This window comes from Dipodomys merriami, unplaced genomic scaffold, assembly GCF_024711535.1.
Source record: "Dipodomys merriami isolate MVZ:Mamm:240054 unplaced genomic scaffold, mDipMer1.0.p SCAF_5, whole genome shotgun sequence".
NCBI classification, from domain to species: Eukaryota; Metazoa; Chordata; class Mammalia; order Rodentia; family Heteromyidae; genus Dipodomys; species Dipodomys merriami.
The window spans coordinates 28314547-28342008 of NW_027206068.1; the positions used below are offsets into that span (position 1 = coordinate 28314547).

The following is a 27462-nucleotide window of genomic DNA, read 5'->3' on the forward strand; positions in this document are numbered from 1 at the left end:
AGGAAAAAGCAGCCAGAAGTAGAGCTGTGGCTCAAGTTGTAGAGTACTAGTCTTGAGCAAAAATGTTCATCAGGGACAGCACCAAGTCCCTGAGTTCAGGCCCCAGGATTAGCACCAAACAAACCAAAATCATTTTATAGCATGGACAAGGTGCATGTGCATCGTTTAAACCATTTTAACTTACCCTTACTACTTTTAATAAATAAATAAATAATAATAAATAATAATAATAATAATAATAATAAAAACATGAAGTTAATCCCAGATATTAATTACTGTTTCACAGATTGTGAATCATACAAAACCAAAACAAAAGATGAAAATACTGGCTGTAATCAATTCTTTTAGTCAACACACAGTGAAGAAATGTTTCTGGGGTCATCAATGTATTAAATAAGACACAGGCTTTGTCAAATATAGGCTTTCCCTAAATGATTCCTTCTTCTTTAAGCAAAGTTCTGATACATGTGGTTACTATGCCTTATTCTGTAACAGCCAGTGAGGGTTTTCAAAGTGCTTCTCCTTGAGGCTTCTCTGGCCCTCTTAGCCCATAGTGTGACTATAAGATGAAGAGCAGATAGGATGTGTTAGTTTCTCAATGCTGCTGTAACAAATGATCACAAAGTTAATGGCTTAAAGCCACAAATACATTATAGTTCTGGAAGTAAAGTGTTTATAATGAGTTCCACTAGGCTAAAAGCAATGTATCCTTTGGCTAGAGAATTCTCCCTGCAGGCTTTAGGAAGAATCTATTTCCTTACCATTTTCAGGTTCTGGAAACTACCTTACCATGCCACTTTCTGTCAGCAAACCTCCGACCTTGACCACTTTTGTCATCATGGCTACTTCTCTACCTCTTCTACATTTGTTCCCTATAAGAAGATGTGATTACTTTGAGCCCACTTGGATAATCCAGGGCAATCTTCTCATCTTAAGATCCTTAATTTACTCTTATCTTACAAAGGCCCTTTGGAAACATAACACGTTTCAGGATGAGGGTGTAGCTATCTTTGGGGAGGCGATTATAATGGCTCATTTGAGGACTCTTTTGGTCAAAGAAAAAAGTAACCAGATTCGAATACACTGGTGTTCATCAAGGCTCTACCTATCTATGATTTGGGGCCTCTGCACAAGATTCTCAAAGGGATGAGAGCCTGTTCTTTCCCACCCAAGATTTATCTAGTCTGGGAAATGAGACTAGGACACACATTCATGCTGCATTATGGCCAAGGAAGGCACTTGGGGTTCCAAAAGGCAGGTATCATCCATAGGGGGAGAAGGGGAACCTCTTTGTGGCTGTTTGGGATAAATACTCTGATATTAGTACATAGTCCAGAGGCGGGAAGAGAGCTAGAGGGAGATGGTGATGCTGAAAAAGTAGTATGATTTTAGGCCTGTTGGAGACAAGGTACATTTTCTCCTCTGGAAGTCATGGGCCCTTTGCATTCACTTTCCTTGGCTTAGAATATTTTTTTCCTGGTGGGCTTATTCTTTTCCTTAAACACCAGAGGGAGGCCTTCCTTGTCTCCTTCCCACACAAGTAACCCACTTCATTCTCTAGCCTCAATATTTATCCCCTACCCTAGTCATTTTCTCCACTCATCTTCTCAGTACCCGATGATTTGCATGTTATCTGTTCCCTTTGCTCACGCCATGGAAGCAGGAATCTTGTCTTATTCACCGTGATTCTCCTCAGACTTGGGGCTCAATAAATGGTTTTTAAAGAAAAGAGACAGACTAGGATCTGAGGATAGCCCTTGGAGAAACAAACAAACAAATGCCCACAAGAACTTATCTGAAAAATAACTGAGGCAAAATTGGTTAGAATGTGGCTGAAATGGTAGAACAGTTGCCAACCAAGCATGAAGTTGAACTGAATTCCCCCAATACTTTTTTTTTTATCTTACATTCCTGAATCAGAGTAGGGCATTAAGAGTACATATAATTTGGGTAGGTATTAAGATTTTTTTTCCTATAAAGTTAGGAAAACAGTTTCTAGAAATTTAAGTGTACTAAATGTTACAACTTCTGCCATTATCAACTTTCTTTTTGTTATCGTAAGCAACCCAATAGTGGGAGTTGCTTGTTCTCCTTGGAATTTATCTCCAGTAAATGCCACAAAGAAAGCTTTGGGTTGTGATATGTTGGATCCCAGAAACAGTTTGACAGTTTCCTTACTGCTTATAACCTGCAGTTCCCTACAGAGGCCTCCCCTCCACTGCAGTTTCTGCCAAGTGGTTGTCAGAGCATTAATTAAACTGGAAGAATAAAGGCATTGCATGTCATTTTCTATATCGGATGCCTTCGTGTTATGGATGCATTTCCATGGAGAATCCCTTACAGAAACTGAAAACAAATGTCTAGTAACAAAAGCTCAGTCAGAATATTGTTCAGGGGAGAAATTTCAGTACACCAAAGTGTAAACTCTGTTGTACAAATCATATATTTTAAATGTCCAGAGTAATATGACTTTGCTGATTTTTTTATTCTTCAAATTATATTTCTACTTCTTCCCCCAAACATTAAGTTGCCACTGCTTTTTAAAATAACTATATAGATGCAACTGTATACAGATAATAGGCTCAACTGCTCTAAAATAAGAGAAATATATTGCTTACCATACTCATTATATTGATAACACATTATTTATTTTTAGAGGCTCCCAGGTATCACACATACAAACTCTATTAAGCGTACTGCATTTTAAGAAATATGTTTTTAATAACCGTGAGGATAATAAGATACAAAATAAGCTAAGAACAGTGGACTTTCTAACAGAAGAATGGAAGGCTCTGGAAAGAGAAGGCTTAAACTCCACATTCCAAAGGTCAACCCACTGGACTTCACAGATTCTGGACCTCTCGAGGCCTTCTCCAAAACACATGGAGGACAGCACAGAGAATAAAGCAAAGGACCAACCTTGCTAAGCTGAAGGGTGGCCTGGAAGGAGGCACCAAGAGTCTAGCAGGGGCAGGAACGAGGAGTGAATTCTGAAGCTGAGTATAGACGGGCACTTCGGGCACTTACTATATTTCTCTGGCTGTCAGTACTTGCCATGCTGAAAGAATGGAAATTAAAAGTGTTTCCAGTTTTTTTTATAACAGTTTGGCAGAATAGTTATATTTCATTCAGCCTCCTATATTAAATTCCATGATTAATTTCATTATGATTTTTGTAATTACTATTACAATATATAAAAATCTTGGTTTAATGCACATCAGAATTTTTAAAAATATTTATTGGGTGTGATGATGCATGCCTGTAATTCCAGCACTGGAGTCTGAGCTTGGACAATCATGAATTCCAGGCCAGCCTGGATTATCTAGTGAGATATGGTCTCAAAAAAAAACTGGTTGTACATAAATCTGTCAAAGTGTACACTCTTATCAGACTGAACACAGAGAATGGAAGTACAGATTGCTCTCAGTTTTATTAGAAGCATCTCCAAGTTTTACATTTCCAAAAATATCACATTGGCGGTCAGATTATTTCTAAGGTATCTTCCTATTCTGGTTGTGTGATTAAATATTTAATAAACTATGTGGCACTCAATGTTGCACTTAGTAAACAAATTAGCAAAATTGAAGTTTATATTCTACTGAGATGAGACAGTAAAAAATAAACATTTAATTTGTGTACCTCATACAAATTAAAACCGTAAGTCATCATTAGAAATGTGACAATGTAAAGTACCAGAGTGACAGAATTCAGGGAAGTGATCATGTCTACTACTGTATGGTAGTTATGATAAACTCATTCAGAAGGTGACATTTGAATAAAGTTTGAACATCATGAGAGGTGCCTTTATAGAGGATGACTGCTCAGGCTCAGAGAAGAGCCAATGCAAAGACCTTGGAGAAGCATAGCTGGGAAGATGGAGGCCAGGGAGTAGCATGTAGGCCAGTGAAGGGGAGCTGAATAGTCAAGGGGAGATGAGCAAAGAGATAGTATCAGAGTCTTGATGTCTTTGGGTCTTATACCATTGTAAGGACTATGGCTTTTAGCAAACCTGGAATAGAGAGGCTTGGGTATAGGGAGGCATTCTTATCGCTGTGTTTAGAATATAGTGAGAGACCAGTTAAAAGAAAGTAGAATCAACTTTTTGAATCTTAGATCTTTTTTTTCTATCATGACAACTTCAGGTAATGCCCATCACGTATGAAGATGACACAATGAACTGGCACTTCCATCCTTCCTCTAACTCCCCCCCCCCAAAAAAAAACCATGACTCCAGGTACAAAACAGACTCTTAACATTTTTTATGGCATTAAAAATACTGTCCTCAGGCTGGGAAGGTGGCTCAGTGGTAGAGCGCTTGCCTTGAATGCATGAGGCTCTGGTTCGATTCCTGAGCACCACATAAGCACAAAGAAAAAAGCCGGAAGTGGCACTGTGGCTCAAGTGGTAGAGCGTTGAGCTGAAGAGCTGAGGGACAGCGCCCAGGCCCAGAGTTCAGGCCCCACGAACAGACCCCCCCAAAAAATAAAAAAATAAAAAATATATAAATAAATAAAAATAAAAATACTGTCCTCTTATCTACATACACGACAGATCATTCTCACATGCATCCTTTGACATGCTAACAATCTCAGTGTTCTGTCACTACTTAAAATCTTTTAAATAATAAATCTATATCAGTATCTAAATAATATTAAATTCTTAGTCATTTTTTTATCTTTGAGAAGAACTTGGATATTGACTTTTACTTTGCTATCCTGGCTTCAAACTCCATGATCCAAGGAGATACTCTCAATAGAGCTTTAAGAAAACATGAATTAAAGCTAACTTGAATTAAAACACAAATCAAACCTGCAACTTAGGTCTTTCCAGCCACCCCTGCAGTTATGCAGGGACTTAACTTGATACCAGAAGATCCTCAAACAAGCCCTACCCAAAGGGCCACTGGAACCAGTGAGCCTTCAATATGGCACTCCAGAAGGTCATGTGTGTCAGACATGTAAGCCAGAAAACTGTATTTCTTGTTTTAACGATGCCCCTTCTGAGGTCGGAGTTCCAAAACACCTCATCACAGGGCCCTGACTTCTTGGATTTTGCTCTGGGGGATTCTTTGGTTTTAAAACAGAATCTCACCAAAAAGTTGTAAAGACACAACTTACAGGGGAGCACCTCCTAAGCATGATCTTCACCAATGATAGGCCTGCATTAACATCCCAACTGAGGTATTAGTGAACAGACTTCACGTTTACTTGACATAAAGCCAGCTAGTTGATGCCTCAGTTTTTAAATTCAAAGTGTTGGATTCAAAGCTCTTGAATGTTCAAACATCTCACTCCTCTGCTTCTTCATATAATCTAACACTTGCCAAATGGTAGTCACATTGTATCCCCTGAAACTCCCACAATCTCCCTGTGCAAAATCTCATGAAAAGGGAGACCAACATATCTCTTCCAATTTCTATAGTTCAGCAACCTTGGGCATTTATCTTGTCTGGATTGAACTTCAGCCAGTTCTTTTTCAGCCAAATCTCCAAGTTAGGCAGCCAATAGGTAAGATACAAAAAACCACCTTGTCAGAGTCAGTTGAAAAAGAAATATAGGCTGTGGGTTCTTGGCATAATGCTGAAGCAGGAGGTCCAAGTCCCTTGCTGGTGTTTTAAGTGGTCTCCTATTGACACTCCACAAAGAGCATCCTCCTGGCAGAGTTCACCAGAGCAGCGTCCTCCCAGTGGAAGAATAATCACCACAAACCGCTTTGGGGGGCTTTTGGTGAAAAGGGTGGATTTGCTGGAGCCCAGACAAAACTACATCCACTCCGCTTCAGCACCCCAAAGTGAATAATGTTTGGCAATGTACAAGGAGCACAATAAATATTAAATCAACCATACAATTTGATTGACCGGAGGACTCAAAAGTGGGACACCAAAAAGAATCAAAATGACTCTGCTTGTCCCTTCTGTTCATCTGCTACCCACAAGTGTGGTTCCTTTTCTCTCTCCATTCCATCTGTCTAGCACTCAGTCAACAGAAGTGCTTTGAGTCCAGGAATCTTAAGAAAACCTAGTGAGAAGGTGATTGGGCAGAACATGTGGGCAGGCGTAGAGCTCCTGTTTCTTTTCATTCAGAAACAAGGACTAGTATAGAAAAAAAGGATGCAGATTTAGGAAAGAGCCTGAAGCTTCTGAAGGGAGGAAAAGAGAAAGAAAGAAAGAAAGAAAGAAAGAAAGAAAGAAAGAAAGAAAGAAAGAAAGAAAGGAAGGAAGGAAGGAAGGAAGGAAGGAAGGAAGGAAGGAAGGAAGGAAGGAAGGAAGGAAGGAAGGAAGAAAAAGGGAGAGGACAGAGACAGAGACAGAGACAGCAAGGAGGATAGGAATGGATAAACAAAAAAGGGAAAAATGGAAATGAGCTGAAAGGAAAGAGAGGGGAAGAGGATCCTGGCTACAACTCAACAAGGTTCTCTGGAATAATTTGATTCAAGCAAGTTTATCTTTTTAAAATCCATGGAGAATTTTAGTATGTATAACAGGTATTAAAAACAAACATCTAGGATTTTTTTTACTTAACTGCTGAACCCCAGTGGGACTGAGCCCCATCTCCACTGCATTCTTTCATAGACACCCTAACAACCTGATCCTGTCTGTTCACGTGCCTATGTTCTCCTGTGGATTGAGAGATTATCAATGATGGAGACTGACTTGCTCTTTGTATGTATATAGTCCTTGCTTTTAGCATGAGTCAGGCTTTATGGCCCATACTTAATAGATATATGGAAACTTCCTGTTGTTGTTTAAAATTACTTTGTGGACATAAAAGGACACATCCTATGCGAAAGCTCTAAAACAAGCAAAATGCGTGTAGGACTAAGAATTAGGATTACTTTGGAATAAAAGTGATACATGGGAGGTGGCAGAAGGGAGTCTGAGCAATAATGATGTTGTTGCTTGATTAGGTGTTCATTTTTCTGTGTTTCTTGGGTAGAAATTATTGAGCTATCCACTTTGGGTTTGTGCTCTTTTGTATATGTATATCATATATGCCTCAAAATTTTTTACTGAGAGAGAGTGCAAATAGCTACTCCAGAGAACCTATCAGAAGAATTTGAGGCTGATGAGAAATTCTAATTATACACAGAGCTGTTTCTCCTTTCTTTCTTTTACTGAGTATGAATTAGAATTGCTTGCAAATTATGCAACAGCCCTCACCAGCATTCCCCAAACATAATTACTCTGTAGCATATTTTATATCACTCATCAATCATTGATCCTTAACAGGTCAACACATATGTATGTATATGTATGTACAAATTACAATCTAATTAAAGAAATCTACAGTATCATGTTTGGGGCTGAGCCAAGACTTTCCTGTTAGTAATTGTTCATGATGTCAGATGCTGAAAAGTGAATTGTGCCTCTGATTAATTGACTTTAATAACAATAATTTTATTTATATAGAGATCTCTCCAAGGCATTCAGAGAGCTGTAAAGTAACTCATAGTCAATGATTAAAGTATTATACAAGCAATATATAATAAGCTTCCCTTCCCAAAGTAAAACAAAGGAAGAGATGGATGGAGCTGAGCTATGAAGGTGCAGAAGAGAGGGAAATAGGCTGCGGATTCAGTGTGGGGATGGTGATAAATGCTTCACTGGGGAGAGGAGGGAGTTTCCTGGGACTGGAGAAGGCGTGTAATTTAACAGCATTGTACTGAATTACTGGCGTATGGGGAGTCGGTCCTTGCCCTGCAGAGATGTGTGCACTTCCTCCTTCCAGCACCTGATGTTGGGAACTCAGATAATAATCACATCTTTCCTGCCAGCTACATCCCAGCAATGAGTGGCATTTTTCACAGTGATCTAAACAGCAGAAGTTAAGGCAATACTTATAAATTATTCTTTACTTCTTCACGTTGGCACACGATCTTGGTCATTTTTTTTAAATTAACTCTTGGTGAAGCTCTTGAAAATACTAAAATATATTTGAAAGTGATTACGAAGGTGCTTACAAGTGTGAATATTCCGAGAGTACAACAGCAGGACCTGAGAATTCAATGTGACTGGTTGAAGTCTCCCTCTACAGCCCACTCAACCCACACCCACTCTCCTCCCTCATGCCCAGCCCCCAACCAACCCCCTGGCCTTCTGCCCTGCCAGCCAAGCCACAGGTGGCCTTCCTCCTTACTATGGCTTCCTTGTCTTCTTCTAATTTTTTCTTACCTTTTTAAATTATGGCTGGCAACCATAAACGTTACTTAAGATGTCAATAGTGGAGAAATACATAAAGAGGTTGAAGAAATTAACCCTAGTCCAACCACCTTAAGGCATTTGAGTTTACTGAAGTATTACACTAATGTGTGTGACTGTGAAGCAAAAATACACACATGCCTATGAAAAATGTTTGATGGACACACACAGTGTGATGGTATGAGTTTTTTTTAGCCTTGTATCTTTTGTATAAAGTTGAATAAATTGAAATAATTAACAAAATCCATGAGCTGATAAGTGGGAAAATTAAAAGTGACACAGCCTCACTAGCAAAGTCCAGATACATACAATTTAAAGTTCAGATATGATACAACTTAACAGAAAGGCCAAGACTCATTAGGCATGGTGGCATATACTTGTAATCACAGCATTTACTCAGAAGGCTGAGGTACAAAGATCGCAGGTTTGAGGCCAGCCTGGGCTATATAGTGGTTTCAAGGCCAGCTTGGGGAACATAATGAGACTCTATCTCACACACAAAAAACATCAAACTGCTAAAGAAAATTTCCTTTCGTCAGAGCAGGGGCAAGAATCACTGGTAAAATAAAACAAAATCTTCATTTTATGTGAGTGAATAAGATATACCCAACGGAATCTTATGCTGTCTGAAATGAAGTAAACATATTCTAAATCCCATTTTGTTATTCATTATCCTATCTTGGTTGGCTATAATCTTGGGCCTTTGTATGACGAGAGCTGAAAAGATGTTCTGGCCGGGGAGAAAGGGGAGCCAGAGTTTACTGGGAATCCTTGGGCAATGAGTGATTGATTAGCGGGTGAGGAGTCAAGAGAGAGCTAGTTGCCTTGGCTTGAATAAAAGAGCTTCCATTCTTCAGAGAGTGTTAGAGAAGGATGGGGAGAGACTGCATGGAAGGCTGCCATGAGTCTAAGAGAAAAGCAACTTTCTGGGAAAGAAAGCAGACATTTAGGGCGAAGAAGGCAACCGTACTCTACCCACTGAGCATAAAATTTGACATTAGGGAGGACAGGAGATGAACAGAACAATTCTAGAGAGAGGGAGGTTGCAAACTGTTAACACTTTGTATGTTTTGCTTTTGTGGGAATATTTCTCCTTCGATATTTGCCTTTGTCCTGATTGCAAATTATATAATTACCAATTTTACAGGTTATTGTATTCAAGATAAAGATTTCTTAAAGCCTTTGTAAGATGCTGCAGGATTGTTGTCTTATCTCTTTGGTATATTTGTATTTGGCTAGAGTAGTTGGTACATGGGACTATATCAGAAGAGAGAAAACTGAAAAGAATGCCAGGTTTAAGGACCACTCAGAGTGGTTAGCAGCTGAGTGAAAGCTAGGGTTTTCTGGTGACAACCGAGACCTTTACTTGCCTTACGCTAATGTGAAAAGGCTTTCTCTGAAAGCCTGTGGGCTGGGAACAATTATCTCCCATAGTTGTGAAATTGGTCAGGTAGATTACCCAGAATATTTACAAAATGAAAGAAATAGAATAGAAAAGGTCATACCAAGTGCATTGTACATGGCGATGGTAAGTATTGCTTCACAAAACTCCTTCACACACCTGGGGAGGATGCACTTTATTTAGTTTCAAAGTAAACTTATTTTGTAACTATTAGAATTTTTTTAAGTTTCAAAGCTACTGTGATGCAGTAGCTCCCCATTCATACAACCAAATTACAACTTTAAAAATATGGAAGTATTTTTAAAAAGTCTCCATCACTTTGGAAAAGTATACTTCATTGCAAAAATTTTACACAAGGATATTCTGACAAGAAGAATCCATGTTTAGGCCAGATTAACAAAAGATGGCTTCAGAAACAGACTAAACAGACTAAATCTCTTAGTAATACCAGTGTATCTGTATTGGGGAATGTTTGACTTAACATTTTACCTTTTCAGAAAGCTCAAACATGTTAAATACGTATATATTAATCTTTTTTATACTTTACAATAATGTAAGGGAAATATGTACGTACAGGAATTCAAAAATAAAAGATTAAAATTCACATTTATTTTGGAAATGTGTGATTTTTCTTAGGTCTACGTTGCTATTTACACTTAAATTATGGATGTTTCTAAATGAGTCTTCTCCTTTGGGTACAGATTCTTTGGCTATAAAAGAAGGTATATAACTCAGAAACAAACCTAGATGAAAAATGTCACTTGAATGTTAAAATTTTCTCCAAAAGCTAGGTGGGGTGGCAGACACCTGTAAGTTCAGCTACAGAGGGGAGGAAGAGATCATGAGATTAACATTTCAAGGCCAGCCCAGCCAAAAAGTCGATGAGATCCCCTCTAACAGATAAGTGAGACATAGTGGTTTACAAGGGTAATCTCAGCTACAAGGGAGGTGTAAGTAGGAGAGTATGGGTCTCAGACCAACCCGGACAAAAAACATGAGGCCTTGCTTGAAAAATAACCAAAGCAAGAATGGCTGAAGTAATAGAGTACTTGCCTACCAAGATCATGAGCATGAATTCAGACCTCAGTACTACCCAAAACATAATTTTCCTCACATAATCCACAAAATGTCTACTATAATTCATAGAGATTCTGAAGCTAAGAAAAATTCTTATCATATATTTGATCATTATTTCCTCTATTACTGAGTGTTTGTCATAGAGAAAAATTCAGTTAACCTACTTAATCTTGGGTCCTATTGAAATAACTTTGACATAGAAACACACACAAAATTACTAAGAACATTTATACCAAAGTTTGTGTTAGTGTGGAGTGAGTGGGTAAGTAATGAGCAGAAAATGCAGAGGGGCACACAAGTGAACATTTGTATTGGTTAGGCATGAGAAACTTGTAAAGGGAGCATTGTGAAATCAATTTCTTTGACAGCAAAGCTACCTAAACTTCTGGGCAATCAGACTTCTAACAAGGAACATGTTAAGCGCTTATACCAACAGATTGAAATATGGTTGTAAGTTTTTTGAATTTTCATTCATTAAAAATTCATCTTTTTATCTGTTCCTTACTTTCTCTGTCATGGGACTATGTAGTACTCTTTTTAATAATTAGCAATCAGATTTCTTCAACAGGAAAAGAAATCTCTTGCAGAAGTTTTTCTTTTTTTTTAACTTGCTGATTAAAGAGCACTAGCTCTGGATAAGAGTGGTGTAGATTACTTTCAGCACCCATCTTTATTCATGAACACTTTGAAATTCAGTTTTGCATGTATTTAACATAATTTTTTCAAAGTGAATGAACTTATTTGAAAATGATAATAGATACCCCACATTAGATCTTTGGAACAATTAAGATAGTTAAATGTGATTGTTCTTGAAAACCTCCTTGCCTAGAAAATCTTATTGGCTCCCATCTAAAAGTCACTACTTGTATTAAAAAATATAAACAAGATCTTATCGTTTTTGCTGAAATTGGCATGCTGAATTTATCATTCGTGTGGACATGCAGGAGACCCAGAATAACTAAAGGGATCGCGAAAAAGAGGAGCAAAGGTGGAGGTCACATCCTTTCCAGTTTCAAAACTTACTACAATGTTACAGTAATCAACACCAGCATCAGAAACCTAAGACCAAAAGAGATAAGGCAAGATAACAGATTAGATGCTTCCCGCATATAACTCTGTTAAGAAAAGTCAGAGTAACAAAAGAGAGACTATATTCCAAAAGAGAGAAAGAAGAGAATAGCGTCAAGAGTCACAAACGATATGAAATGCACAGCAAACAGAAAGACAACAGAGAAAACAACCTGAGACTCCAACCTTGGCTCCCTGGGAGAAAGACAAGCTGAAGCCACATCTGTCAGGTAAGCCAGAAACACCTGCTGACAATGGACTAACTGACCTAACCACAGACTATGACCTCACACAATCCCCTCATAGGGATTGGGTTCGACAGTGACTCCACCCACATAGCGTGAAAGGATTGGAGACCAAAAACATTCCCTCGCCCCCTGGGTACCATCATAAAAGAAAACCTACTGTTTAAGAATGACTGATCTATTTGGGAGGCCTAAAAATAATGATTGTAGCTCTAGGTCCCCAGCACACCCTGCTGAGATATTTGGGTTGACTGTGGACACAAAAGATGTCCACAGAAAAGCAAGTCATCGCAATTTCGGTGATTTCTCAGCAATAAAAGTCTGGAGGGTGTGGAATGATGTATTTAAAACTTGAAAAAGCCGAGCACTGGAGGCTCACGCCTATAATCCTAGCTATTCAGGAGGCTGAGATCTGAGGATTGAGGTTCAAAGCCAGCCCAGGCAAGAATATCCATGAAACTCTTATCTCCAATAAACCACTCAGAAAGCCGGAAGTGGCACTGTGGCTCAAGTGGTAGAGTGCTAACCTTGAGCTGAACTGCTAAGGGAGAGTGCCCAGGCCCAGAGTTCAAGCCCAATGACCAACCAAAAGCAAAACAAAGCAAAACAAAAAACTTTAAAAAAAAAAGTAACTGCCTACATAGATAACTATATTTAGTAAAGCTATCCTGTATAAGTGGAGAAATAAAACCCTTCTATAATAAATACAAATTAAGGTAATTTATGACCACTTACCCAGAACTGTCAAGATTCTTGAAGGAATCCTATACATACCAAGAAAGATAAACACAACCATGAGAATGGGGAAAGAACAAACCTCACAAGATGAGTAAATAAGCAAATGAGATTTAGAAAAGACTCAAACATAAAAATAATACAATGACAGAGGAGGGTGGGGGAGGAAAAGCAGGAGAAAAATGACAGAAGGGTTAACAAGTTTGACAAGAAAGGTACTTATTACCATGCACATGTAGCTGTAACCCCTCTGTACATCACCTTGATGATAAAAAAGAAAAAAAAACCTCTCAGCTCTAATGGTTTCAATTCTATAATAAAATGCCACAGAGTGGTATTTTGGATTAAAAACAAGGCCCAAACATTCGTTGCCTACAAGAAACACACTTTAAGGCACTGGTGGCTCATGCCTGTAATCCTAACTACTCAGGAGGCTGAGATCTAAGGATCTTGGATCAAACCTGTTAGCCTAACCTCCTTCACCTTAGGAGCACTCTGCTATCTTAGGCCCTGCTATAAAGCATGGGCTTTCCCCGAAATCTGGTGACACAGGCACTGCCCAGAAATTAGCTGACTTGGACCTTATCAGGTGACACAGGCAGCTGCAACCATAAATCTTAGCCTGCCACAACAAAATCCCCTGCTCTCACGTTCCTCATATCTCACCCAAACATGATATAAATGGGCTGGTAGTCCCCTCTATCTGCTACTCTCTGCCCAGGAGACAGACATTAAACTTCTTTGTTTGCTACCATGTGTCCCAATGATTTTCATAGGGAAGCTTTGCAAAACCAGCCCAGACAGGAAAGTCCTTGATACTCTTATCTCCAATTAACCACAAAAAAGGCTGGAAATTGAGCTGTGGCTTAAATAATAGAGCACCAGCCTTGAGTGAAAAAGCTAAGGAACAGCACCAGGCTTTGTTCAAGCCCCAATACCAACACACATGCGCATGCACACACACACACACATACACACACACAGAAAAAGAATAAGGTAAAGAGAAAGAAAGAAAGAGAAAGAGAGAGAGAGAAAGGAAAGAAAGAAAGAAAGAAAGAAAGAAAGAAAGAAAGAAAGAAAGAAAGAAAGAAAGAAAGAAAGAAAGAAAGAAAGAAAGAAAGAAAGGGAGGAAGGAAAGAAAGAGAGAGGGAGGGAGAAAGAAGGAAGGAAGGAAGGAAGGAAGGAAGGAAGGAAGGAAGGAAGGAAGAAAAGAAGAGAGAAAAGGATGGAGGAAGGAAGGAAGGAAGAAGGAAGAGAGAAGAGAAAGAGCAACAAATACACCAAGATTCAGGGATGGAGGGGAGGAACTCTTCTGCTGGTGTGAATGTAAATTAACTCAGACACTATGGAAATAAATACAGGAGTTCCTCAAAAATATTAAAAGTAGAACTCCCATGCTATTATATGGGAGTGAAGCTATACCACTTCTAGGTATATAACCAAAACAAGCGAAGTCAACTTTACTATAGAGTTACCAATATGCCTATGATTATCAAGGCCAAATTATGGAATCAGCCTTGCTGCTCATTAATGGGTATAGCAAGGTATGGTATATATACACAATGGACTTTTACTTAGCCAGTAAGGAAAAAAATATGCCATTTGCTGAAAAATGTATGGAATTAAAGATCTGATAAGGGCAACTATCACATGTTCTAGAAGATAGGGGGTAAATGTAAGTAAAGGGAGAAACCTAAAGATGTAACTCCCCTGAACAAACAATTTCCAGGAAATGCAAACTTTTTTGTGTGTGGGGGGGAAATGCTGAGGGGAATACAGGAATCAAGTATTCAATATATACTATGTAAAAAATAAACTAGACAATTTCTGGGTAGGAACAGGAGGGAGGAAAATGGGGGAAAGCAAATAAAAGTGAGACATTGTCCAAGAAGCATTATGCTCATTATCTGACTTATGTAATTGTAACCCTTTTGTACAACTCATTAATAATAACAATAAAAAAGAAGTGAAGAAACAAAGAGAAAGCAAGGAAGAAAGAAAAGAAAAACCTACAGTGAGATACTACGCAAACATTAGGAAAGCTATGATCAAAAAGGTAGACACTAGTATGTTGATGAAGAGGTAGATGAGTTAGGACTCTCATTGCTGGTGGGAATGCAAAGTGATGTAGCCATTTCAGAAATCTTTTCTGGCACTCTTTCAAAATAGTAAATGGAGAGTTACCATATGCTTCTGAGATTTCACTCCTGCAACAAGAGAGTTGAAAACATATGTTCAAAGATTTGCACATGAATGTTCATAACAGTATTATTCATAAGAGCCCCAAAGTAGAATCAACCCAAATATCCATTAGCTGATAAACAGACCAACACAGTGTGGTGTAACCATTCATTGGGTTTAGCCATGAAAAGAAACAGAGTGCTAATTCATTCTACAACATGCCTGAACCTTAAAACCCTTAAGTGAAAAAAGCCAGACAGGAAGACCACCTCCTATATGATTCCCTTTATATGAAATGTTCAGAACAGGCAAATTCACAGGAGAATACAAATGAATGATTTAGGAGAGAGGAAATGGGGACAAGGAATAATTGCTAGTGGGAAACTATATCCTTCGGGTGATGAAAATGGAACTGAGTAGTGGTATGCCAATAGGGTATAATAATACCTTTAAACTCAACATTTAATAAAAAGAAAGAGAATCCTTATGGTATAGGAATTACATTTCAACAAAGCCAAAAAAGGCCCTTTGGGCAAAATTTAGTTGTGGTCTACATATTAGGTAATATTAGGGAATAGATGCTATTTTTTGCAGTGCTGAGATTTGAACTCAGGGCCCTGCAATTATTAAGTAAGCACCTTACCAGCTGAGCAGGTAAAGGAACATTTTTTTAAGTGGGGTTATTTGTATATATGTAGAGGTAAAGCAAAGTTAGTAAAATATTAACAATAGGTCAACAACGGTTCCATTTAGGTGATAAGTTCTACCATTTGTTACATAGTGAATACTTTCTCTTATCTTCCTCATGGATTAGTTGTGAGAATCACTTTTCAAAATGCTGTATGAGTGTTAATGGCTTCTGCTTTGAAATTGCCTTTTAAGAGCATGGAGTGTCTATCACCAATGACTTGTGAGAAATATAAGATCATTACTTTGGGATAAATTGAAATTTTACTGTCATTCCTAGTTTATTTTCAGATGGTGTTTCCTTTTGTAACCCAAGCTGGCCTTAGATTTATGACCTTCCTTCTTTACTTCCCAAGTGCAGAGATTAAAGGCTTGTGCATCTTGTCTGGATACCTGTATTCTTTTATTTTGTAAAAGTAAGACATGGTCTGCTTTCTTATTTGAATTATTTCTGAAAAATTTCAGGGCCACCTATGAGATTAATAAACACCTATTGTTTGCATTCTAAGCTGCTGGGAAGAGTGCCACAGGGAAATGTACAGCATGAGGGTCTTCAGAGGAATAGATAGATAGATAGATAGATAGACAGACAGACAGACAGACAGACAGACAGACAGACAGACAGACAGATAGATAGATAGATAGATAGATAGATAGATAGATAGATAGATAGATAGATAGATAGATAGATAGATAGATAGATAGATAGATAGATGGGTAGGTAGCAGGTAGCAGTTACATGGACCTCAATTATTCTATTAGGAGAAGGCCATTCTTAAATGACTGAAATATATTTCTTTCTCTTTCTCTATGTATATGTATTTCTCGCTCTTTCTCTATATGTATCATAGCATTGGATCTAAAACTCATCTAAAACTCTATATAGAGAGAGATTAATATAGGTATTCATATAGAGAGATAATATATAGAGATATAGATATATGTATATTTATATATAAAGAGAGTGGAAGAGAGAGATCTATCTCTAGCTTGGTTTTTCTCTCTGTACATATATATATAGATATATAGATATATAGATATATATAATCTATATATATCTAGATATATATATAGAGAAAAAAATATATATATAAAGCTTCATACCTATTAATACTTTTAGTGAGAGTAAAAAAACACTTGGTCATTGAAGAATGGCCTATGTGTGTTGAGTTATTACTGCAAAAATAAAATATACTACTGGAATGGCCACTCCCTCACTGTCTGACAGTAGCTTGTGGTGGAGGTTATATCTCTTATGCAGGAAGGGATCTTCTGGCCCATTTTGCTTGGATGTAACTTTTACTTACATCTCTTTGTTTTAATCATCCGTATTAGCAGATTGTTTACATTGTTATTTTTTGTTTTCTATGTCTATATGGTTTTTTCTTACTGTGTTAGCTAGGATAAGGACATCTAGTTTTTCCATCTATTTCTATTTCATTTCAGTCATCTTTCATTACCTTCACATAGGACTGTGCCCCAAGCAGCTACTCTATTATGAATCATAACCTAATTAGTTGTTACCAACTACCGCATTACCAAGGTCTCCTTTTCTCCATTTTGTTGACTTGAGGCCCCATGCGCTTTTCTTTTAATAATAATTCATTCAATCCCTTCTGTGAAGTGACCACACAGCCCATCTGGTTGCCTTTTAACTCAGATGATTGAGCAGCCCAGGAAGAGCCTGGGGAATCAGAGAGGGTATAAACAATAAGACTTGGACAACTTGAAGTTGTTCTAAACTACTACCTTTCATCTTTCCTTTCAAGATGTATTCTCATTATTCCCTTTCTTTCCCATTCTAAAAGAAAACTCATAAGCATTGTAGCCAAAACTTATTAACATTATGATATAAACAATGGCTGAGATTGAAAGGCTCTTTTCCTTACATTGATTATAATACAATAACCTAAGAAAGTTTAAAATGAAAAAGTGAAATTCAAACCAGGGAATTTTGAAGTCTTTTTCTGGACAGCTTGTTTTCTTTTTGTTTTTTTGTTTTTCTCATCTCTTAACATCTTTCTATCTAAAGCCAGCACGCTTTCTGGGAGTGTCCAGTCCACATTTGAGGTTGGCAATGATTCTGTTCTCACCTACTTGGTGACGACTTCATACTTATGTGAAATGAGGTGGTAATTTCATTTCCTGTCTCATCTACACAAGGTTCCCAATGCACAAACTGCATCTAACAGATTTCCACCAATAATTAGCACTTTGTAGGAAATCAAACACAAGCAAGTAAAAAGCCCGGGGCGGGGGTGAGGGTAGGGATACTCTCTCCTCTGAGTGTTTACTTCTTTGATTGTTGTTTGTGGTGCTGATCAAATCCTGTGCAACCTAGAGTTCTGGGTAAGCACTCTACCACTGAGCTACACCTCTGGCCCCTGCATGTACCAAGGTGACACATTCTTCCACCAGGAAAGCTGACAAGAAGGAGAAGGATGACTTAATGAGAGTTGTGCATTCACCAGAATCTGATTGTCTAATGGTCTTGAGAAAGCAGCTTAAAAGTTTAACATGAATTTAAAGATACTTTTGTAAGGAGAACCAGGAAAGCACAAATGCCTTTCTGATTTACAGCTGCAATAGCAGACTCAAGATGCATTTCTGAGGATATGATCATCTTCTGTAAAAATCAACAGCTCTAGTATGGACTCTGTATAAAACATTTACTGACTTAGTTGATAATAAAGTCATCAGGATATGAACATTTCTTTCTCTGGGTGCAGTAACAGAGAACCACTATGTACAGCTCCCTGCCTGAACAAGCCGAAATACCCTTGTCAATCATCCACAAACACTGGGGCCCCTATACAAATGGAATGTGGATCCAGATAATATTGATATTTAAAGGTAATATACTGAAATCTTAGGTAAAAAGTGTCAAATGTAATGGTCGTTCTTGGTAGTTTCTATGTGAGATATTGCCATTTTAAAGGAAACCCATACCTCAGAATACTTAACTTAATCATAGTTACATAAGAAGTGCTCATGAAATTTCTTTCAAATCTCTGCTTTGCATGTATATGGTGTTTTACCATATATAAGGCAGCAAAGTGCAGTGATTATGAATAACAATGTTGGTAATGCTGACATTGTGAACTTATTTAAGGTCACACGAGCTCTGTGGCCTTGGATAAGCATCTATGCCTTTCTATATTCCAGCTTCTTCATCTATAAGATGGGAATAGTAATCATGGTGAGGACTAAATGAGGTAGGTCACATAAAGCATTTAAACAAGTGTCTGACAAAGAATGAAGGCCTACAGGTGTTAGTACTAGGCTCTAGTCTCTTTCTCACTTGTTATTGCTATTGAACTTTGCAGTGTTAAAATATATTAGTGTGGTTGCCAGTGGTAGACAAAGAGGGCACTTACTGACTTATGGAACCAGAGAAAGGTTGGGCCCTCAAGACCTTGGGAGAGACCCAGGCATCTCTGATGTCAGCCTCTGGCAGCAGGACTCTGATGTCCCCCATTCCCTCATGACATGCTCTTTTCCATTCCTTCCTTCTTCTGAAATCAGTCTAATTTGCCTTGTTGCATATTGCCTCACTGATGAAGGGCTGACTGCTTCTTTATCTGCTCCCAAGTTTGAAATCTTGGAAAGGGATCCTGATTGATGCAAAATAATAAATGGAGGCTAGGAAGAAGTATTTTATGAAATGTGTACTAGGGTTGATGGGAGTACACTACAGCATGAAAGATATTTGAAATTTTTGTTGTTGGTATAAGTCATATATCATAAAATTCACCCTCTATGTGTGTGTGTGTGTGTGTGTGTGTGTGTGTGTGTGTGTGTGTGTATAAAATTCAGTGAATGCTAGTATATCCAAAGGTTGGACAGCCATCATTTTTATATAATTCCACAATACTTTTTGTTCTCCCTGAAGAATCCCTTTAACCATTAGCAGTAAATGATCATTCTCTGCTCTAACCAATTTTTTCATATCTATGGATTTGCCTATTACACAAATGGAAACATAAAATATACAGCTTTTTGTGTCTGGCTTCTTTCTCTTACCATAATTTTAAGGTTTATCATGTTAGAGTACGGACTTACTTTACTTGTTATAGCTGAATTGTATTTTGTTGATTGGATATACTGAATTTAGTTTATTCATTGATCAGTGAATGGATATTTGGGTTAATTTCATTTCTGGCTTTTTATTAATAATACAATTGTAAATGATTATATGTAACTTTTCTCACACACACACACACACACACACACACACACACACACACACACACACACACACCCTTATGTTTTCAACTCTTCTAAATATATACCTAAGAGTGGAATTGCTGAGACATCTAGTAATTATATTTAAATTTGAGGAACTGCAAAACCATTTTACAAAGCATTTGAACGTTTTACATTCTCACCAGCAAGTTATAAGGGTCCTATTTTCTCCATATCTTTACCAATACTTATAATTGAATCATTTTTTATTAAGGATACTCTTAATGTGTATGAAGTGATATATCATTGTGGGTTTGACATGCATTTCCTTAATGACTAATGAAGCTGAGAATCTTTTATACATGTTTATCAAACATTTAAGTATCTTCACATACTGGGGACATCAACTTCTTCCTAAATGTATTATTTTTGAATGTTTTCTTCCATTTTGTGAGTAGGTTTCTTTTTAATTCTACCATTCTAGGTTACTAAATGATTTTTCAAGGATCAGTATTATGTTGGGCCAGCTGAAGATGGCAAGGCAATTTAGGCTGGTCTTGAACTCATGGTCCTACCTTAACCTCCCAACTGCTGGGGCTACATACCTGCTTATATTTTTACTTCATCTTTTGAGACACATATATTTTTTATTTTCATAGCATTCAATCAACTTTTGCTTTTTGTGGTTTGTTCTTTTGGTGACATATGTAAAAAATAATTGCTTAATCCTAGGTAATAAAGATTTAGTATGTTTTCTTCCAAGAGTTTTATAGTTTTAGCTTTTACATTTATATTCTAAGATCAATTTGTGTTAATTCTTTTATATAGTATGCTACTGTCACCTTCTCCACAATAAGCTTGATCTACAGTGCCTTCACTAAACACAAATCTCTACTGCTGATGTAATATAGTCCATCCATTTTCCTCTCGTGGATTTAATTTCTTATGTTCTGCTTCTGAAATTTAATGCCTCTAGAATATCACAGACATTTTCTCCCACATTTGGTCTTATTAGCTTTCTATTATTTTATTGATTTTGTGATTATACCTCTCATATTAGAGCTTTAACCACTTAGGTGATTGTTTTTGAAGACAATATTGGTTAATTACTTTTCAACACACATTCTCTTGGGTGTTTTTTAGGTGTATAATCTCAGTTTTTCATGGAACATTTGAGGATGGCAGAATAGAAAGGTAGGAATACTTTGATGATATTACAGACTGGCCCTGCATCTAGCCCTGCATGCATCCAGTATTCTCTTCTAGAAGGGATAAGCTTCTGTTTTGGCTTTGTTGTTGCTGAGGATATGTATACATATACCTTAATCTAATGCTGATTAAGGTAATTCAACATAGAAAAACATCCTTACTTTTCTCTATATGGCAATAGCCCATTACCAAATAATTCTTAGGTGACAGTTATTTTTTTGCATACATTCCAACCACATGTACTAAATGATTCCTTGTTTTCTTATTAGCTGTGATACTCCCTCCATGTTGTATCAAATTCTTATATATGCATGGGTCTTTTACAAGAAACCCCCTACTATTCTGCTTTGTGTTAACCCAGCATTCAGATATACATTATTAAATGTGTTTGCTCTCTTTGTGAAAATAATTGTTTCATTTTCTTCTCACATAAATATTAGTATGTTTGAGCATTAAAATCTATTTGAACATTAAAGTCTAAAATCTCTTGATACTTAATAATAATTTATTAGATCCTTACATATGCTTATTTTCCCCATCAATATCTAAAAACAATTAGAAACTATCATTCTTTCCAAAGAAAATATACTATCATTTTCTTCCTTGTTCACATAGCTCCCTTACCCTATTATATTTAATTCTTAATTATTATGGGTGTAATTTTACTTGTTCACATTGACCAGTGCCTCTTTATAACCTTGTTGTTTAATCACCTTCCTCCTCATATTTATTGCATCCCTCTATGTTAATATAGCTTTCTTTGCCATAGTACATACTCTCATTGTTTTGAAGAGGATGTTGGTGTATTAAACATTTTGAGATACTCACACCTGAGATATTTGTGTCTCTTTATTACATTAAGATGATGGATTAGCTGATTACCAATTTCAATGTTGAATATTGTATTCCTTTAGTTCTTTTTTTTTTTTTTTGGTCAGTTGTGGCTTGAACTCTGGCCATGGGCACTTTCCTTGAGCACTTCAGCTCAAGGCAAGCACTCTACCGCTTGAGCCACAGCACCACTTCCATTTTCTAGTGGTTTATTGGAGATAAGAGTCTTCTGGAGTTTCTGCCCAGGCTGGCTTTGAACTGTGATCCTCAGATCTCAGCCTCCTGAGTAGCTAGGATTACAGGCATGTGCCACCGGGGCCCAGCTCATTTAGTTCTACAAAACAACGTATCTGTCTTCTTCTGTACAGTTTTGCAGTTGAGAAATCTAACTTCCTTTTTCTTTGATGTTTGAAAATTTCAGTATAACTTGAGGTGTGGCTCAAGTGTTACAGCACTTGCCTAGTAAGATCAAAGCCCTGAGTTCAACCCTCAGTACCATAGTTACACTTTAACATGTTTAGGGTACTTTTTTCCCTGTGTCTTATTCCTCACTATAAATCTTACCACTCTCCAGTCTTGAATGGTTCTTCAGTTTTGGGAGGCTCTTGGTCTTAACTCTTACTCCATGTAGCCTTTATTTGTGTCTGGGACTCCCATCAGACAATTCTGATCTGTCTCTTAGATTCTAACTTCTCTTTCATTCTTAGCATCTCTATCTTTTTTTTTTTTAGAGCTTTCTAAAAAGATCTCCTTGACTTGATATTCTAGCTCATTTATGTCATTACTTTCCCTTGCAAATGTCCTGCTGCTTCTTTATCAACAGGAAGGCCACTCTTCCTTTCAAGTGGAAGGTTTCACACTCATACTCCTTTTGTACAACTACTTAAATGTAATAAACTAAGTTAAAAAATCTAGCAAAAAAATTTTTTAGTGTAATAGGATAAAATAAGGAGAAATGGAGAAGAGAAAGTAACATTGCTTGCTCTCTGTGTAGGAAATGGGCAGTAAAAAGGCCCAGAAAAAAAAAATTGTGTTTCTAACATGCCTTCATGTATCTTTGAGATTTAATATCTATTTAAAATTTTGTCTGTTTCTTCAGCCCTGCTTTTCTTTTGTAAGTTTTTCCATATTTGTCTTGATTTTATAGTGTTTATACTCATGAGATAGCACATTATTTGTCTCGGAATTATCAGATAACTTGGTGTTCTGGGAGTCTTCTGATTCTCTCTCAAGAACCACTCTCTACCCCTCCCCACCCTGTTCAGTGCCCCTGGAGGTTGACCTGAACAGAGAGCAGCACTATGCTCCCTTGCTTTCTGGCTTCCCATTGGTTTAAGCACTGTGGATCTCCAGGCGGAGAATATTAGCAGGAAAGAAAGTGAGGTTAAGAGTATTTATTCTCTTCCTAGGCTGTCAGATCTGTCCTGGACCGTAGTCCTCAACAAATGACTTTCTCCTTGAGATGCCACCTTCTCCCTCTCTCTCTAGAGATATTGCATATATTCACATAATTTAAAATAGTCTTGCTATTAAGTTTCCTCAGTTTCCAGTTTCAATATGTCACTGTATATCACTGGAGAGAGAGGGAGTGAGTATAAGGATCTCATAAGGCCTCCAAGTGAGTTAGGAGATGGCGAGTGCTGACTCAGTGATATTGGGAAGTGCTTCATGATGGAGAAGCCCTTGTGTTGAAGACCAAGATTAAGCCTTCCCTGTATTCCCATCTCCACTCAATGACCCTGACCAGGAATGACTAGGATGAGCAACATCTTTCAATGTTGCTCATCTATAGGGTAGTTTGAGGAGCAGTGGGTTCCGGTTCCCAGGTTCCTGACAATTCATCTGTAATTTTACTCTTTGTTCTACCTCTTCAGCTTCCAGATCTCCCAGAATACTATCTGTTTACTCCTGTGGTTGTAACAGAGAAGGCAATGATTGTAAAGGAAATTTGGGGAAGATTGAAAAAAACAGAGTTAGAAAATGTCCTGAAATGCAGGGCACCGGTGGCTCATGCCTGTAATCCTAGCTACTCAGGAGGCTGAAATCTGAGGATCGTGTTTCAAAGCCTGCCCGAGCAGGAAAGTCCATGAGACTCTTATCTCCAATAAACCACCAGAAAATTGAAGTGGTGCTGTAGCTCAAGTGGTAGAGCACTCACCTTGAGCTGAAGAGCTGAGGGACAGCGCTTAGGCCCAGAGTTCAAGCCCCACAACCAACCAAAAAAAAAAAGAAAAGAAAGAAAGAAAGAAAGAAAAAATGTCCTGAAAGCTCATCTCTATTTTCAGCTCTAGAGCACATTCCATTATCCATCCCAACTACCTACTACTTCTCAAGGAGTTTCTTACACTATCTTTCTTGGCTTCATTTAGGTTTGCTTGGGTAAAGTAGACCAGTGAGATTTCTTAGATCTGTGATTAAACATGGCTGCACAAATAGATACTTATCTTTTGTCAGCATTGACATTCTGATTTACTTGGACAATAATTGTTTGCCCAGGGAAGCCTTCTAACTGTGATTGATTTATGGGTTGATAATGGACAAGGTCAACTTTCAGAGGTCATCCAATCTATTCCCCTAAGAAAGTCTGCACTCAACACTGTCATGAAGAAACAGATAGGAAGTCTTTGCCCAAGTGCAAGAAGGTCTGTACCTACCAACTATGCTTTTTATATGCACTACTAAATTAAATATGATTATGCTGAAGCATAATCTGCTGAAGCAACCAAGGTTTTCTTTATTGGTAGCCACCTGGTACTGCCAATAAATAAACTGTTAAATGCCAGCCCTTTGAGGAATTGATTTTGCTGAAGAGAAAAGAGGAAATATTAGTGTAAAAAAGTAAAATAATCAGCTTGAATAAAGTTTCTATCTCTAAGTAGCTCAGTCTTACTAAAAATACAACAGCAAAGATGATAATTAAGGTACAAAACAATAGGTGATGAGCCAAACAACAGAGCTGGCATTTATGGCATTTGGAGAAATACTCATGATATCCTTATGGACAAGGTCAATTATAGAAGATCCTATGGAAAGGAGTTGTGAAGAGTTTCTTGAGGCTGGACGGAATCAGCTAGGATATATTGCAATTGTTAATTAGACACAACTCTATTTGTACTGTCTATTTTATATCAACAAGTTAGTATTTTGTTGAGAGAATTCAACCATTGAACAAACAGGAAGGGTCAAATGCAACTGAGTTTTATTTCTTTGAATGCCTACCTATCTTTGCAACAACCACGTAAGAAGGATATTATTATTTTTGACTTGGAGAAAAGTAAATGTAGCACAGGATGGTTAAATGACTTGCTGAAGATTATGCAATTAGTAGGTATTTGTGTTGGAACCCAAAGCCCAAAAGTCAGAGCCTAAGCATATGTTTTTTCTGTTTCTGAGGCAGGTACTCCTTTCCTTAGAGATATTAAAAGATGAGAATTGGAGTGAGTCTGTTTATGAAGTAATAGGTATGGATAAGCAACTATGCCTCTGGGAAGAAAGTTTGTTTTTCATTTCTCATCTTTTCTATAAAAGCAATTCTTACAGCAGCTCAAGTTGTAACACAAGCCAATGAAACAGGTGCTCATTAGACCTGCAGGCTGGTAGAACTCTCACTTGGCAATTACTGGAAAGGGTGGAGAAGATGAACAACCCTAAGTGTTCACTATAGAAACTTGGGCATCATTTATATTCATGTAGAGTTCATTAGCACAGATTTCTTTAACTGTGTTTTATGAAACAACCACATGCTACTGAGTGGGGAAGGACAAAGTAGAAAGTGATATATTTAAGTGGTAGAGTGCTAGCCTTGAGCAAAAGGAGCTTACGAACTTAAAAGTTCCCAGGCCCAGGCCTAGCAATGAGAAAAAAAAGAAAGAAAGTAGTGTATTTAAAAATAAGCTGATGCTGCTGGCTCACTCCTGTACTCCTAGCTACTCAGGAGGCTGCTATCTGAGGATCACGGTTCAAAGCAGCCTGGGCAGGAAAATCCATGAGACTCTTACCTCCAATTAGCCACCAGCAAACCGGAAGTGGACTGTGGTTCAAGCACTAGGTTTGAGCTGAAGAGCTGAGGGACAGTGCCCAGGCCCCACGACCGAAAAAAATAAATAAAATAAAAAAATTTTTTAAATAAAAAAAAGTAAAAGAGAAATCATCCCTTGATACCTGTTTTTATGGTAGTCTCTGATCTACATAGGCCTAGACTACTTTAGTGCTTTTAGGGAAAGTTAAAAACATATTGGTTTAGAGATGAGACAATACCTGATGGCTGAATTATTAGAGTTTGGCCTTTGTGGCTTTAATGAGCAGAAAATGTGGCACACCATGAGATATCCGGGTCCATGCATTCTTCACAGAGACAAACGAGGTTTTACAAACACAGGGAGAGCTATGTATTGGTCTCAAGGATTCCTGAGATCAATGATTTATGTTCATGACTCTTCCTTGTTATATGACTGCTGCCAATAACTTGATGATAGACATGGGATCAAAGTTCTGAATCCTCCTGGATTAATCATTTTCTTCTTTATCTGCATCAAAGCTCTCTGATTCAGAAAAACTTCCTTTCTCAATAAGACTTACTGTATATTTAGTCTTCAATCGATCTTAGTAAATATTGACTTGGAAGGCCATTGCTTACTTGAGGGAAAAGGGTTATCATACGAACATTTCCCATTTACAAAACTTTTACTCTACTGCTTTCTAAAAAGAAGAGAGATTATGTCTTTTAATCTTACTAATTTGTAAAAAGAAAGTTTAGCCAACTTTCTTCACCATCTTGCTTTCTTATTTCAAATAAACACTTATGTGGGTTTATTCTAAGTTTGTGGGGATCACAAAACCTAAGTTGATTTGTGGCTCCAAATTTTTTGACTGACATTGGGCAAAGCACTAATCTTTACAAAAGGAGACAAAGACCTATGTTTCGTGGCAGTTTTGAGTGGTAAAAGTTATAATGCAAAGAATTTAGTTCAATGCTAGTACAAAATGCTGAATAAATATTAGCTCTGCTATTACAATATTAAAACACATACAAACATGCAAATTCCAATGTGTTTTCATAATATATGCACTTTACATAATCTATGCACTTTACATAATCTATGCACTTTAGATAATCCAGATCAAAATAGGCTTATTTATTTTTTTCTCAAAGGATCAATATATCTTTTAAAATGATTGAACAGAAATATCACTTGTGGAGGGAAGAACACTTTTTAAAATTTAATTTAAATTTATTGTAAAGGTAATGTACAGAGGGGTTACAGTTACACACATAAGGTAATGAGTACATTTCTTGTTGAACATTATTAACCCCTCCCTCATTTTCTCCCACTTTCCCCACCCTGACTCCTCTCCCCTTCAGCCCCTCTCCACAAAAGTTGTAAAGTTCATTTCCAACATAGCATCTGGTTGCATTGGTTCACCCTTTGTCCTTTGACCCACATTTTGTTATTCCCTTCCTTTCCCCAAATCACATAACTGTATATAATAGACACAGGGTACCAAAATAAAAAACAGTGACAACAGGGGATAAGCCAAAGAAAAACCAAGGAAAGAAAAAACAAATAACTTCACACAGTAAATTTAAAAAAAAAAGAAAAACCAAACACCTCTTGTTTCCATATCTTGGAGATCATTTCAATTAG

At 37.5% G+C, this 27462-nt stretch overlaps 1 long non-coding RNA gene across 2 annotated transcripts; it reads right to left on the reverse strand.

The window, feature by feature from the left end:
* Positions 1–343: 343 nt before the first annotated feature.
* Positions 344–11969, reverse strand: LOC138810074 (uncharacterized). 2 transcript variants are annotated; one of them, XR_011367013.1, is made up of 3 exons: positions 11931–11969; positions 2920–3058; positions 344–559 (listed from the first exon to the last, which is right to left on the reverse strand). It is a non-coding gene; the product is annotated as an uncharacterized lncRNA (long non-coding RNA). The 2 variants fall into 2 exon arrangements; XR_011367014.1 differs by lacking the exon at positions 11931–11969 and adding an exon at positions 9703–9763.
* Positions 11970–27462: the final 15493 nt, after the last annotated feature.